We start from the raw sequence: 13,917 nt of genomic DNA, 5'->3' as shown, positions 1-13,917 counted from the left end.
ACACAGGCGTTTCTTCAAGGTGGGCCCAGGCCAAAATAATAAACAAAAAGGTCTAATAGTGAGATAACTCTAGGGTTTTTTTTTCTTGGTGGTAAACAATATTCTGAAACCACCTGATTCTTTGCCGATATGTATTATACTGACCTATGTGATCGCTTGTTGACTTTTTTATATCTAAGATTGAGAATGTACATCGGCAATTACCTACTGGTACCCTTCACAATGATTCTTGTCAGTCTATCACTCACCCACCTTAACACTCTGCTTTCTCTAATTTTACACTAACAACTATTTCAGAGATAGTAGGTCTGATAGGTAAATCTAAATCTTCGACTTGTCAGTTAGATCCCCTACCAACTCCTTTAGTAAAAGCTTGTTTACCGGCCCTTTTGCCGTTGATTACCAAAATTGTTCATGCTTCACTTGGTTCTTGATTTGTACCTCCAGCTCTTAAATCTGCTATTATCACACCCATACTTAAGAAACCAGGGGGTGATCCATTAAATTTTGAAAATTTTCGTCCAATTTCAAATTTACCATTTATCTCTAAGGTAGTTGAAAAGTGTATTGCAACTCAAATTCATGTACATTTGTCCAACAATAACTTGTATGAAACATTCCAATCCGGTTTTCGTCCCCACCACAGCACTGAGACTGCTCTTGTCAGAATAACCAATGATCTACTGTTGGCAGCTGACTCTGGGCTTTTAACTATAGTTGTCTTTCTAGACTTGAGTGCTGCCTTTGATACTATCTCACATAACGTACTTATTGACAGATTAGTTTCTATTGGTATTACTGGCACTGTTCTGTCTTGGTTTAGGTCATATCTATCTGGGCGCAGTCAGCATATTTAATTAAAAGGTTTTAGTTCAAGAACATCTACAGTCACTACTGGTGTTCCGCAGGGTTCTGTCTTGTGCCCCTTCTTTTCATTATATATGTGCTTCCTCTTGGTGATATCCTTAAGGAAATATGGTACTAATTTTCACTGCTATGCGGATGACCCCCAACTCTACCTGTCTGCTAAACCCACTGGTTCTTTTTCTCTGCCGTCTTTGTCAAGCTGTTTAGCTGAAATTAAAGACTGGCTCTCAGCGAACTTTTTGAAAGTAAATGGCAATAAAACTGAGGCTCTGCTTGTTGAAACTAGATCTGTTGTGTTTAAATCGAACCGTTTCTATATATATATATTGACAATACTGCAATCTGTCCTTCCTCTCAGGTTAAAAGTTTGGGTGTCATCATGGATAGCACACTATCTTTTAAAGCTCAAATTAACAATATCACACGGATTGCATACTTCCATTTGCGCAACATTAATCGTCTCTGTCCCGTTCTTCGAAATAATAATACTGCAGTTCTCATTCATGCACTAGTCACTTCACGTATAGACTTCTGCAATGCTCTTCTTACAGGTATTATCTCCAAATTGCTGCATAAGCTTCAACTGCTTCAGAATTCTGCAGCTCGTGTTCCCTCTAGAACACCTTATACTGATCACATTTCTCCGGTTCTCCAGCAATTGCATTGGCTTCCAGTAAAATATAGAGTTCAGTTTAAAATCCTGCCACTCAATTATAAGACACTTCATAATCTTGCACCACAATACCTTACTCAACTTCTCCATGTTTACACTCCTTCACGTGCACTCAGATCTTCATCTTCAATTTCCCTTGTGGTACCTCAGATTCAACCTACTACTATGGGTGCCAGGTTTACATTACATTTACAGCATTTGGCAGACACCCTTATCCAGAGCGACATACATAAGTGCTTAAATCTCTAACATTGAATACATTAATGCTGGCTCAGGTTACATACTTAAGATACCATGAGTTTAAAACATTTGTTCAAAGTTACAATGAAAAATTGTCAAAGGTGTTTTTTTTTTTTTTTTTTATATGCAAAAGATAAGGAAAGAAGTGCTAGTTGAAGTGTTTCCTGAATAAGTATGTCTTTAACCGCCGCTTGAAAATAGCCAGTGACTCAGCTGTCCGGACCTCTAGGGGAAGTTCATTCCACCACCTTGGTGCCAGAACAGAGAAGAGTCTTGTAGTATACTTGCCTCTTACCCTGAGAGATGGTAGAACCAGTCGAGCAGTGCTGGTAGATTGGAGGTTGCGGGGTGCAGTGCAAGGAATGATGAGGGCTTTGAGGTAAGAGGGAGCTGGTCCATTTTTGGCTTTGTAGGCCAGCATCAGTGTTTTGAATCGGATGCGTGCAGCTACCGGAAGCCAGTGGAGGGATCGCAGCAGCGGGGTGGTATGGAGAACTTTGGCAGGTTGAAAACAAGCCAGGCAGCTGTATTTTGGATCATTTGTAGAGGACCGCTTGCGTTCATAGGTAGACCTGCCAGCAGTGCATTGCAGTAATCCAGTCTAGAAATGACAAGAGACTGAACAAGTACCTGAGCAGTCTGTGTGAACAAAAATGGCCAAGTCCTTCTAATGTTGAAGAGAAGAAACTGACATGAGCGAGTCACATTAGCAACATGAGAGGAAAAGGACAGTTGATTGTCCATGGTTACCCCAAGGTTGCGAGCTGTGGCTGAAGGGGAGATCAGATCGTTGTGCAAGGATATAGCAAGATCATGCCCTGGGGATGAATCACCTGGGGTGAACAGCAGTTCAGTTTTGCTAGGATTGAGCTTTAACTGATGAGCAGTCATCCATGATGAAATTTCTGCCGGACATGCTGAGATCCGGTCAGAAGCTGTGGCATCTGAGGGTGGGAAAGAGAAGATAAGTTGTGTATCATCAGCATAGCAGTGGTAAGAGAACCCATGTAATGAAATAACTTCACCAAGAGAGTGAGTATACAGGGAGCAAAGAAGAGGACCAAGTACTGAGCCCTGTGGGATGCCAGTGGAGAGTCTGTGTGGAGCAGATGTCACTCCCCTCCATGTTACCTGATATGAGCGTCCTTCCAGGTAGGAGGCAAACCATTCCCAAGCTGATCCGCAAATCCCAAGACTCTTGAGTGGTTGACCGTATCAAACGCTGCTGAAAGGTCAAGGAGGATAAGGACGGATGACAGTTTGGCTGATCTAGCAGTATGTAGCTTCTCAGAGACATCCAAAAGGGCTGTCTCTGTAGAGTGAGCTGCTTTAAAGCCAGACTGGTTGGGATCTTGGAGATTGTTCTGTGAGAGATAGACAGACAGACAGACAGTTGATTATAGACAAAGAATTTTTGAAAGAAATGAGAGAAGTGATACCGGTCTGTATTTACTGATGTCTGATGGATCCAGAGCAGGTTTCTTTAGGATGGGAATAACCCTTGCTCTCTTGAAAGTAGTTGGTACCTGATCAAATGCTATGGATCTATTGACGATAGTGGAAATGAAGGGCAAGAGGTCTTGTGAGATGGTCTGGAGCATAGTGGTAGGGAGTGGATCCAATGGGCAGGTGGTAGGATTGCAGGACTGGATGAGTTGTAAAATCTCTTCTGCTGCCACAGTTGAGAAATGTGACAACGAAGGTGTAGGGGAATGCATACTCTGAGATGTAAGTGCAGTCGGGGCTGAAGTGAAGGTCCGGCAGATTTCCTCAATCTTCTCCTGGTAGAAAGAAGCAAAGTCTTCTGCAGTCAGGGAGGATGAAGAAGGTGGAGCCGGGGGGGTGAGCAGAGAAGAGATGATGATGTGGAATTTCCGAGGGTCATGTGAGGAAGCTTCAAGCTTTTCCTTGTAGAAGGAAGTCTTGGCAGAAGTCACATCTGAGGAGAACTTGACAAGAAGTGTTCTGTAAAAATCAAGATCTGCATCAAGTTGTGATTTCTTCCACTTTCTCTCTGATGATCTTAGCTCTCTTCGATTGTTGCGCAGCACATCTGAAAGCCAAGGAGCAGAACAAGAAGTTTTCTTTAGTTAACATAGGGCAGAGGAAGTCCATAGTTGAGGAAAGAGAAGAGAGGAAAGTATCTGTGGCTGAGTCCAAGGGTAGTGAGGAAAAAGACTCAGTATCAGGAAGGGAAGAAAGAGTGCCAGGAGCTACAGATGAAGGGGAGACAGAGTGAAGGTTGCAGCGAGTAAGAGCGAGTGGGTGAGACGTAGTTTTAGGTAGGATAGGTAGAGTGATGGTGAAGGATACCAGGTGATGATCAGAGACGTGTAGTGGGGTAGCAGTCATGTCTGTAGCTGGAGAAGGACGGGTGAAAACCAGGTCCAGGACAATGCCTCCTTTGTGTGTGGGGATGTAGCTGTTGAGTGTGAGGGAGAAAGAGTCGAGAAGAGACAGGAGGGAAGAAGAATGTAGCTTGTCAGAGGGGAGGTTGAAGTCACCAAGCACTGTCAGGGGGGAGCTATCGGAAGGGAAAGCACTAAGCAGGGAGTCCATTTCTTCCAGGAAGTCTCCTAGGGGACCAGGAGGGCGGTAGACAACAATGATAACAAGGTTGATAGGAGAGGTAACTGAAATGGCATGGAATTCAAAAGAAGAGATGGTTAATTGAGAGAAGAGTAGAGGTGTAAAGCACCATTTCATTGACAACAATAAACCTGTACCACCACCCCTGCCTGTTTCTCGTGGTGAGTGAGAGAAAGCATAGGCAGAGGATAAAGCAGCTGGTGTAGCAGTGTTCTGTGGGGATATCCAGGTCTCAGAGCAAGAAAATCAAAGGAGTAATGGGAAGTTAAAGCAGAGATAAAATCAGCTTTCTTTACAGCAGACTGACAATTCCAGAGCCCACCTACCACCACTGTTTGAGACTTACACAACAGAGGAGGGTAGATGAGGTTACTGGCATTGTGACCTCTGCTCTGTGGATGAGAGCGTCTGTGAGAGTAGGCCTTGAGTACAGAGATGGGTTTAATGCACATATTTGTAGTCAAACAAGAGTGAGAATTAAGGTATGGTAGAATATATCAAAACAGTACTAGACACTAATGTTAGAGATCTTTTAGTTATGTTGCCCCCCGCCTATGGAATTCTCTTCCCCTAGATGTTTGCAATAGCAAGTGCTTGGTGACTTTTAAAACACGTCTTAAGACTTATCTTTTTATGCAGGCTTTCTTATAACATGTTTTATTGAGACTTAAATGCACTTTATATGTATATGCTGTTTGTTTGTGTTTTTTCTTATGCAGTAACCTGTATATTGCTTGTAAGGTGACCTTGGGTGTTCTGAAAGGTGCCATGAAATAAAATGCATTATTATTATTCTTACATAATAACCACACTATATTCTACTAATAATAGGAGACTCTTTAAACATTTACAGAAATATTAATAAATCACTGTACTGGAACATTCACAAGCTATGAATGATTCAAATGTGTTTTAATTGTCATGCACTAATTACAGGTTAATAGATTTAGCAGAATCTGATATTTGAAGGAGAGATTTTCTAAACACACCTAGGTGCCATGCATGGTTTCACACCGCGTGCATGGACGACGTGCTGTTGTGGTATGCCAGATTTGATTTTCTGGCATTTTTTCCTGTTTGTTTCTTCTCTTTGCGCATTGACATTGTTATCGCGCCCTTCCATTTTGCAGCCCGCATGCGCCCGTGCCCTCAAATCAAAAGGCCGCTAACTCCACGCATCTCCTTCTGCTTTGACGTAAGTGTGTTGTCACACGCTCACACATACACACACACATGGCGTGAGCTTTAAAATGAATTAAAGGATGCTTTAAATTAAATTAAAGATACATTTTTGTAATCGAATTACTCGAGGAATCATTTCCGCCCTAACTGAGATACATCTGTAATAAAAAACACAAACTTGATACAGTACAGTAACATTGTTTGAAATAAAAAACCTGCAGAAATATGAAAAAGTAGCTGACTTTTCCTCTTTTATTTACAATTTTCTCGCTCACTGCAGCGTTCATTTTCTGCTTATCAGTCACCGGTTACTGAAGCATGAGACAACAATATGGCGCAACCAAACTTGATACTGTTACATGATTGGCTGTTAGCATGTTACTCCCTACATTGTTAGGTTACCAGAGAGGGCTTGCCTTTGTTAATGCAACAAAACTTGCTTCGCAACCACTGTTTTCTTCCGACGAAGGATGAAAATATTGAACATTTTATAAAACACATTTTATATCGCTATCGTTCACATCTATCACAATACATATCGTTATTGTTTTATCGGCCAGTTCTAACGTATGTATATTTCAGTGTGTTGTTAAATGTAATTGTCCAATAAATATTTTAAACAAACTTATACATATACATATATAATGTGTGTGTGTGTGTGTGTGTATATATATATATATATATATATATATATATATATATATATATATATATATAAAGAAAGCCATGTAAATGATAAGAATATCCAGAATGAATATGCACTAATAAATGTGACATGTAACAAATGGGTTTTGTTGTGGTCTTGCTGGGATTATACTAGCATCATAGACAACATATGTTGACCAGCACACCAGCATCCCAGGCTGGTCGGCCAGCACACCAGCAACCAGCACCTTGTGCTGGACCAGCATACCACCATCCCAGGCTGGTACCAGCATGCAAAACATACCTTATGCTGGACCAGCTATGCTGTTTTTTTTTTTTTTTAGCAGGGTAAGTATAGAAACAGAATCTAAAGTTTAAAGTTCAGAATTAAGTTAGTAAATAGTTATTTTACATAGTCTCTTTAAATGAGGCCATTCATTTGAAGTGTTTATAATAAACTATGTAAGTATATATTTTTCCTTTTACTTCATCATGTGGTGTACTGTATAACAGTGTTAATAGTCCTGTACAGTCATAGTGGTTCTCTTGCTGTGACTCCTGAAGGAGGAGCTGTAGAGTTCCCCTTCGGAACTCGAGTTGCATCGAAATGCTATGGGAATGCCCCTGCGTGACTGCGCTCTGAACCACATGTGTAATCTGACCAATAGGTGTTGGGACGTGACGTCATCGGCGGGTGACGTCGCATAAACAGGAAGCTACAAATGGCTGCGAGATGGACAAGACGCTAGCTTCTGCTCATTCAGGTAAGTGCTGTGTTTTTCTGATACTGTTTTTCTGAACGAGTGATGGCTAGCAGACAGAATTTCCGTAAGTTTGTTTTTCCGTGTCCCTATTTCATTAATGGGAAGGATTTGCATGATCGGTGCATTGTTTGCGTGGGAGTGGAGCATGCACAATTGGCTCTCAAAGAAGTCGGTTGCTCGCATTGCAATCGCATGGCTATGCGCACGGGTCTCATGGCGGTGGCATCCAGCGTAATCCCGCTCAGCCTCCTGCACATGAGACCCCTCCAGTGGTGGCTCCAGGGCAGAGGGTTTTCTTTCAGGGGAAACCCATATCATACCATCAAGGTCTCGTGGCATGCCCTTCGAGCCTTGGATGTTTGGAGAGACCGAATGTTTCTGTCCCGAGGCCCCGTGTTGGGGACTCCATGACGTCACATGACGCTAACGACGGACACTCCCCTCACTGGGTGGGGAGCAGTCATGAGTGGCCACTCTGCCCAAGGTCTGTGGAGTGGCCCACGTCTCTCATGGCACATAAATTGCCTGGAGATGGTGGCAGTATTTTTGGGGTTAAAACACTTCCTCCCGGACTTAAGAGATCACCATGTATTGGTCTGCATGGACAGTACTGCGGTGGTCTCCTACATCAACCACCAAGGGGGTCTCCGATCTCGCCCTTTGTACAAGCTAGCACGAGCGGTCCTTTTGTGGTCTTGGGACAGACTCCTCTCTTTGAGGGCCATTAATATCCCAGGACAGTTGAATGTCAGAGCAGATGCCCTGTGGAAGCAGGGGCCGAGGCCTGGGGAATGGCTTCTCCACCCCGAGGTGGTGGAGCTCATATGGCGGAGGTTCTACAGAGCCCAGGTGGCTCTTTTTGTGACCCAGGAGACCTCGCACTGTCCCTTCTGGTTCTCTCTCTCTCACCCAGCCCCATTAGGTCTGGATGCCATGGTATGGTCGTGGCCGAGGCTACGCCTGTATGCCTTTCCCCCAATCGCTCTGCTCCCTGGAGTTCTGGAAAGAGTTCCCCGGGATGGAGTCCGTCTCCTCCTGGTAGCACCTCGATGGCCGGGTAAGCCATGGTATGCTGATCTGGTGTACCTACTCGAGGGCCCTCCATGGGAAATTCCACCCAGGAGGAAATGTGACCCTGATCTCATGCTAACACACCCTGCTCTCTTAAATAACATCTGAGAATTGTTCTAGTTTTTATAGGCTTTTAGAGAACCGTTGTGTTGTGATCCATTTTGTACACAATACAAAAACATCACTAGTTAATGAAGTAAATGTCAGCAAAGATGCTGTAAGGGTGGGCCAGAAGTGATGACTCAAATGCAGGATGCCGATATAAATAATAAAAGTCTTTAATGGGTGTTACAAAATAATCAGGCGAGGCAGGCAAAGAATACTGGGCAGGCAAAACCACAGAGTGAAAAACAGTCCAATAATTCAGTATACAGGCAGGCAGGGTAATACAGGGCAGGCAAAAACACAGAAACCAGAAACAAACAGAATCAAACCAGCCAGGGCAGTACAGGGACAAAGCTGGATGAATCACAATGCACAGGGCAAGCTGAAAAGACCATCTGGCAAGGAACCATATGAAAGCAGCATCCTTATATAGTCACTGGGAGGCCCCGGGTTGTCTTATGCTGAGCGCAGGCAGAACATGCCCCCACAAACACCTGGACATCCTTCCTTATCTTATGCCACCAGAAGTACTACTGGAGGACTGACAAGGTGCAGGCAGAGCCAGGGTGACGGAACAGGTGAGATCTGTGGCACCATTGGAGGACTTGTCAGGACGGTCAGGAACGAACAACCATCTCTCTGGACAGCCCTTTGGAATCGGGAGACTGAAGGTGACCTGATGGACCCTCCTTTAAATATCAAGGCAAAGGGCTCGGACCATGACGGAGGAAGGAAGTATACAGTACGTTCCATGACAGGTTCTCCATCATCCTCCATGGTGAATTTCCAAGATAGAGTGTCGGTAGGACAGGGTGAAATTAAAATGTTCAAAGAAAAGACCGCAACAGACTTGCCTGGAATTAAGACACTTGACCGAGCAAGGAAATTCAAGATTCCGGTCGATTCTGTTTGCCTATAGGATATATCCATTAGTCATCCAGACTAAGGCGCCTTGAGAAGAAAGCACAGGGATGGAGCCGGTTGCCTTGAGCGGATCGCTGAGACAGAATGGCCCCCAAGGCGACATTGGATGCTCACCTCCACAATAAACTGCTGGTCTGGGTCGAGGAGAGCCAGGATGAGAGCTGTCGTAAAGAGGCCCTTGAGTCTGGTGAAAGCTTGCTCAGCTTCATGATTCCAGTTGAAGGCTTGAAGTGTGGAGGTTAGCCAGTGTTGGGGGCTGATCGACATTGCTGAAGCCCCTGATGAACTTGAAGTGCCTGATGAAAAGTTTGCAAACCCCAGGAAGCACTGGAGATGCTTCCTGTTATCCGGGTTTGGCCAGTCCCTAACTGCCTTAACCCGGTTGGAGTCCATCTGTATGCTCCTGGGTGAGAGAATGAAGCCCAAAAAGGTGGTACTGGTGGTGTGGAATTCCCATTTCTCAGCTTTCAGATACAGATGATTCTCAAGGAGTGTTGAAATGAATTTTCTTTATGGTAATTAATTTTTGTGCTTATTTCATTTTCTTTCTACATTTCTCTTTCTATGTCGAAATGAATGTGCTGACCTTCAATGCTTGGATGAGAGTTGTGAGGAAGCAGCATTCTAGCATACCCCTATCTATGTTGACAAAACTTAGCCCCCGCCTTATCTCATACACCATAGCTTAATGTATTTCATGGCGTATATATTCTGTTCTGTCGCTCAGTTCTTTGAGAAGCTGTTTGGAATAAACCAGATTTGATTTCACTCGTGTGGTTTGTTCTCTCAGTGCTCCAGAGCGCTCCTATTGTTTTGCAGAGGTAAAGAGACGCGGACAAGTGCGAGGAGGAATCTTTCTTACAAGGAGGCACTGGAGCACGACTCAAACATGGTTTCTGTGTTCCTCCAAGGAGCGGGAAAAGATCAGAATATCATCCAAGTAAACAAAGACAAACTTGTTCAGAAGGCCTAACAGGATCCTGTCCATTTTAGATCCTCCAAAGAATGTCTCAGTGTCCATCAGTCCCTCTGGTGAGATTGTGGAGGGCAGTTCAGTGAATCTGACCTGTAGCAGTGATGCTAACCCACCTGTACAGAACTACACCTGGTTTAAGGTGAATGAATCATCACCTGTAGGATCTGGACAGAGTTACAGAGCTGTACAGAGTGGACAGTATTACTGTGAGGCTCAGAATAAACACGGCTCTGAGAGATCAGCTGCAGTATCTGTCACTATTAATGGTGAGGTGATGATTTTTCATTGCTGTGTGGTCACTGCTCTGTTCTACATTATGCACTTGTAGGTGAAGTTTTGAATAAATGTGTGCGTGTGTGTGTGTGCGTGTGTGTGTGCGTGTGTGCGTGTGTGTGCGTGTGTGCGTGTGTGTTTGTTACCAGCAGGTACTGTGATTATGATTGTGTATGTGGCTGTTGGGCTCGGACTTTTTGGGCTTGCAGCTCTTCTCTCTGCACTCTTCTGGCTGAGGTGAGAATATTTGTGCTGATAAATTTATCACTAATGACTCTGAAGATGCTGACGGTGGGTAAATATTTGTCTTTGTGTGAGCAGAAGCAAGAGACAGAAGAAGAAGGAGGCAGATGAAGGTGACAATCAGGTAAGTTATTACAGAAATGTCCATCAGGTGGCTGCTTCGTTCATAATAATACTGGCTACCTGTTAATCTTCAGTAGAACCTGCTCATGTTCTCCACTCCTCCTCTCTGTAGAACACTGGGTCGAGTGCTAAAGATGACATTTACCAAAATCTCGAGATGTCACAGATTTCTCATCCCAGTCCTCATGCTGACTCTCCCACATCCTCTGACTATGAAAATATTGCTGTGAGTTTTAAACTTTTGATCCGAAAACCACCACTAGATTAAATACTAATTTGATAATAAATGTTTTATATGAAAATTTGCTACAATACACAGCTGTAACTCCAACAGTAATTTTATATTTATTTAATATTCAGTAAAATTTATATTTTATATATATATTTAAATCGTATTCATATATCAGAGTGTGTGTGGTGATGACTGATGTAAATAAATGTTAGTAAAATGCTTTAAAACACGTTTCTGATGTTTCTGATATATATATATCAGTGTGTGTGTGTGTGTGTGTGTGTGTGTGTGTGTGTGTGTGTGTGTGTGTGTGTGTGTGTGTGTGTGTAATTTATTTATTTTTTGCTTTCAGCTGTATGGAAACATCTAAGAAACACTGAATCCTTACACAGATCCTCACAGATACTCAGCAACTTAGAATGTAACTGACGTTATGGGAAGAATTTTTACGGAAGCGGTGTTTGAAGCTCTGTGTCTGAAGCTCGCCTCCAAGCAAAATATTTAGCCCACAAAGCAGATGGCCCACGTTATTGTTTGAAAATCTGCAAAAAAGGATGAAAATATATTTAACAGCTGAATTGGTTGCCACAGAGAAGCAATTTGATAGTTCTTCCCTTTGCTGCAGTGATGGGCTAAGGCTAACATGCATTAGCAGTGTAGCCAGAGTGCCCAGAGTAAAATCTGAGCGGCTGTCCAGCAGCAGCAGTAATCTCGGCCGGGCGGCCCAGAAAGGAACCCTACACCCGAGAAGTAGGGTTTTTAGAGATGTCCGCTTTTACGACCTCTGGCACAGAAATCACTAGGTGTGTGGCAGTGCTGGTTTTGTTTATTCACATAGCATCAGCCATGACACAGCACAAAGTTCCCTTGAAAAGGAATTACACCAAATTACATACTGTATGTACCACAGATCCCAGAGAAGGGAACGAAACACTCTGTTGCTTGCCACACTCTGGGCATCCACTCATGCCTCCTTCAGACTAGTAGAAGCTGGAGTAATATGATGGGAAAAAAAGACCTCATATACAGAGGTTTTGCTGGTCAGAATGGAGTTGTAGGATTCATGAATTCCCCTCGAGCCAAATCTAAAACTCAACCCAAATACACTTTAGGAGATATTTCTGCCCAAAAGCAAAGTGAACAAAAACAAATGAGAAAGGTAAAAAGGAAGAAGCATAGAGAAGCTAAATGGGATAGGAAAGAGGAACAAAAGCAACTGATGTTTGCTAAAAAACTTCTGAAAGTAGAAAACTTGGTTACAGAAATGAAACAATTGAATATGAATTAAATACAATTACAATTGCCAAAAATGCTACCGCAAGCTTGCAGAGGATCAGATGCTGAACCTAGACAGAAGAAGATTTCAACTGACTAAGAAGATTTATGCAATAGTAAGTTTTATTTATCAGAAGTTCAAGAGAGCTCTGTTTGCTTTTATTTACATTTATATGTATAATTTTTTTCTATAAATGAAATATTTATTTTAAATGTTGAATGTGGCTAGAAGAAAAAGAACAAGCTGTTCCATATAACTATAGGATTTTATAATCCTGGCTGATGTAAATCTATGATGTGCAAGATATGATGTGTTGCATAGGCACTGCAGGGGCATATGCCTTGCATGAACAAGGGAGATTTACGTAAGTCAACCACAAAATGATGTAAGCAAATGATTTCCTAATAGACTCTTGGGCCTATCACTCTTTTTCAAGAGCTTGTACATGGTCCTGTATAGTGCCAAGCAAATTCAAGGCAAATGCAAGGGAAGTGCAGGGCAGATGCTCCGCAAGTGCCCAGCCCTAAAAAGAGTATATAAAGTTTGCTGTATTGAAAAACGGTTGTGCATTCTACTATAGGCAAGCTTATGCTTAGTTACTGTACTACATTTGTATTGCTTAAGTATTTTGCATCAGAGAACAAATGCAGGCTAACACTTGAATAGTGTTTCTTGGTTTGTTACTATCTTTTAATGCAATTATTTGAAAGAGATTTCATTTGTAATTTTATTTTATTTTACTTTACATATATTACACACATTTATCTGTATTACGTTGCTTTTAATAAAAACAAGGCCTCCCATTGTGAGGACCCTGAAAAGACAAGAAGGTCTAAGTCTGACTCCTTCATTTAAAACCATAAGCATTTATGTATATACATATATTTTTCACATATATTTTCATATATTTATATAGTTTATACTTTTTATTTATCTACCTCCTTTTGGTTTTATTTTTTATTCTTAATTCCATTCCTTTTTATGCTTGAATACTGGACAGATGTAAAAAGCATTTCACTGCATGTCGATCTCTGTATGTAGGTGTATGTGACAAATAAAATTAGATTTGAATTGATTTGACTTCTGCTTGGACATTCTCTGCCGGAACAATAGGGGGCGTTCTGGCAGTGTGTTTTCTGTCAAATGTCTTGTAATACTCACCTGGTTGTAATTGGTTTAATTATCATGTGTATTTATATCCTCCACGTTTCCTAATTTTTTGTCGTCTTCTGTGTCTCGGTTCCTGTTTCCTCGTTCTTTCAATTATTTATTTGTTTTTCTTTAAAATCTCTGTTTTTATTTTGTTATCCCTGCATTTGGGCCTTTTTGTGTGTGAAGACACCCCAGTTCTCTGACAGAAATAAATACACATAATAATTAAACCAATTACAACCAGGTGAGTATTACAAGACGTGACAGAAAACACACTGCCAGAAGCCCCCTATTGTTCCGGCACTAAACAGTTCTGTTCCAGTTAATGATAAGGCGCCCCCTATTGTTCCGGCAGAGAATGTCCAAGTACTGACACTTTCATACACTCACTGTCTCTTGCTTGTGTTAGAGAAACGATAAGTAATCCATATATACATTTAACATAGGTTTGTTTTATTTATTTTATTTCATATTTAAAGTATGATCTACATTAAGATAGAAACATGTAATTTAACATTGAACAGTTCTGTTCCATTTAATGTTAAGGAGCACAGGAAAACATATTATATTATCCATATTATA

General features: G+C 42.0%; 1 protein-coding gene across 1 annotated transcript in view; it reads right to left on the bottom strand.

The window, feature by feature from the left end:
• LOC113643839 (hemicentin-1-like) overlaps positions 1-13,917 on the bottom strand; it is a 276,071-nt gene that overhangs the window by 57,405 nt on the left and 204,749 nt on the right.

Source organism: Tachysurus fulvidraco, chromosome 18, assembly GCF_022655615.1.
Source record: "Tachysurus fulvidraco isolate hzauxx_2018 chromosome 18, HZAU_PFXX_2.0, whole genome shotgun sequence".
Classification (NCBI taxonomy): domain Eukaryota; kingdom Metazoa; phylum Chordata; class Actinopteri; order Siluriformes; family Bagridae; genus Tachysurus; species Tachysurus fulvidraco.
The sequence above is the reverse complement of the archived record's forward strand: the minus strand, read 5'-3'. Positions and strand labels throughout refer to the sequence as shown.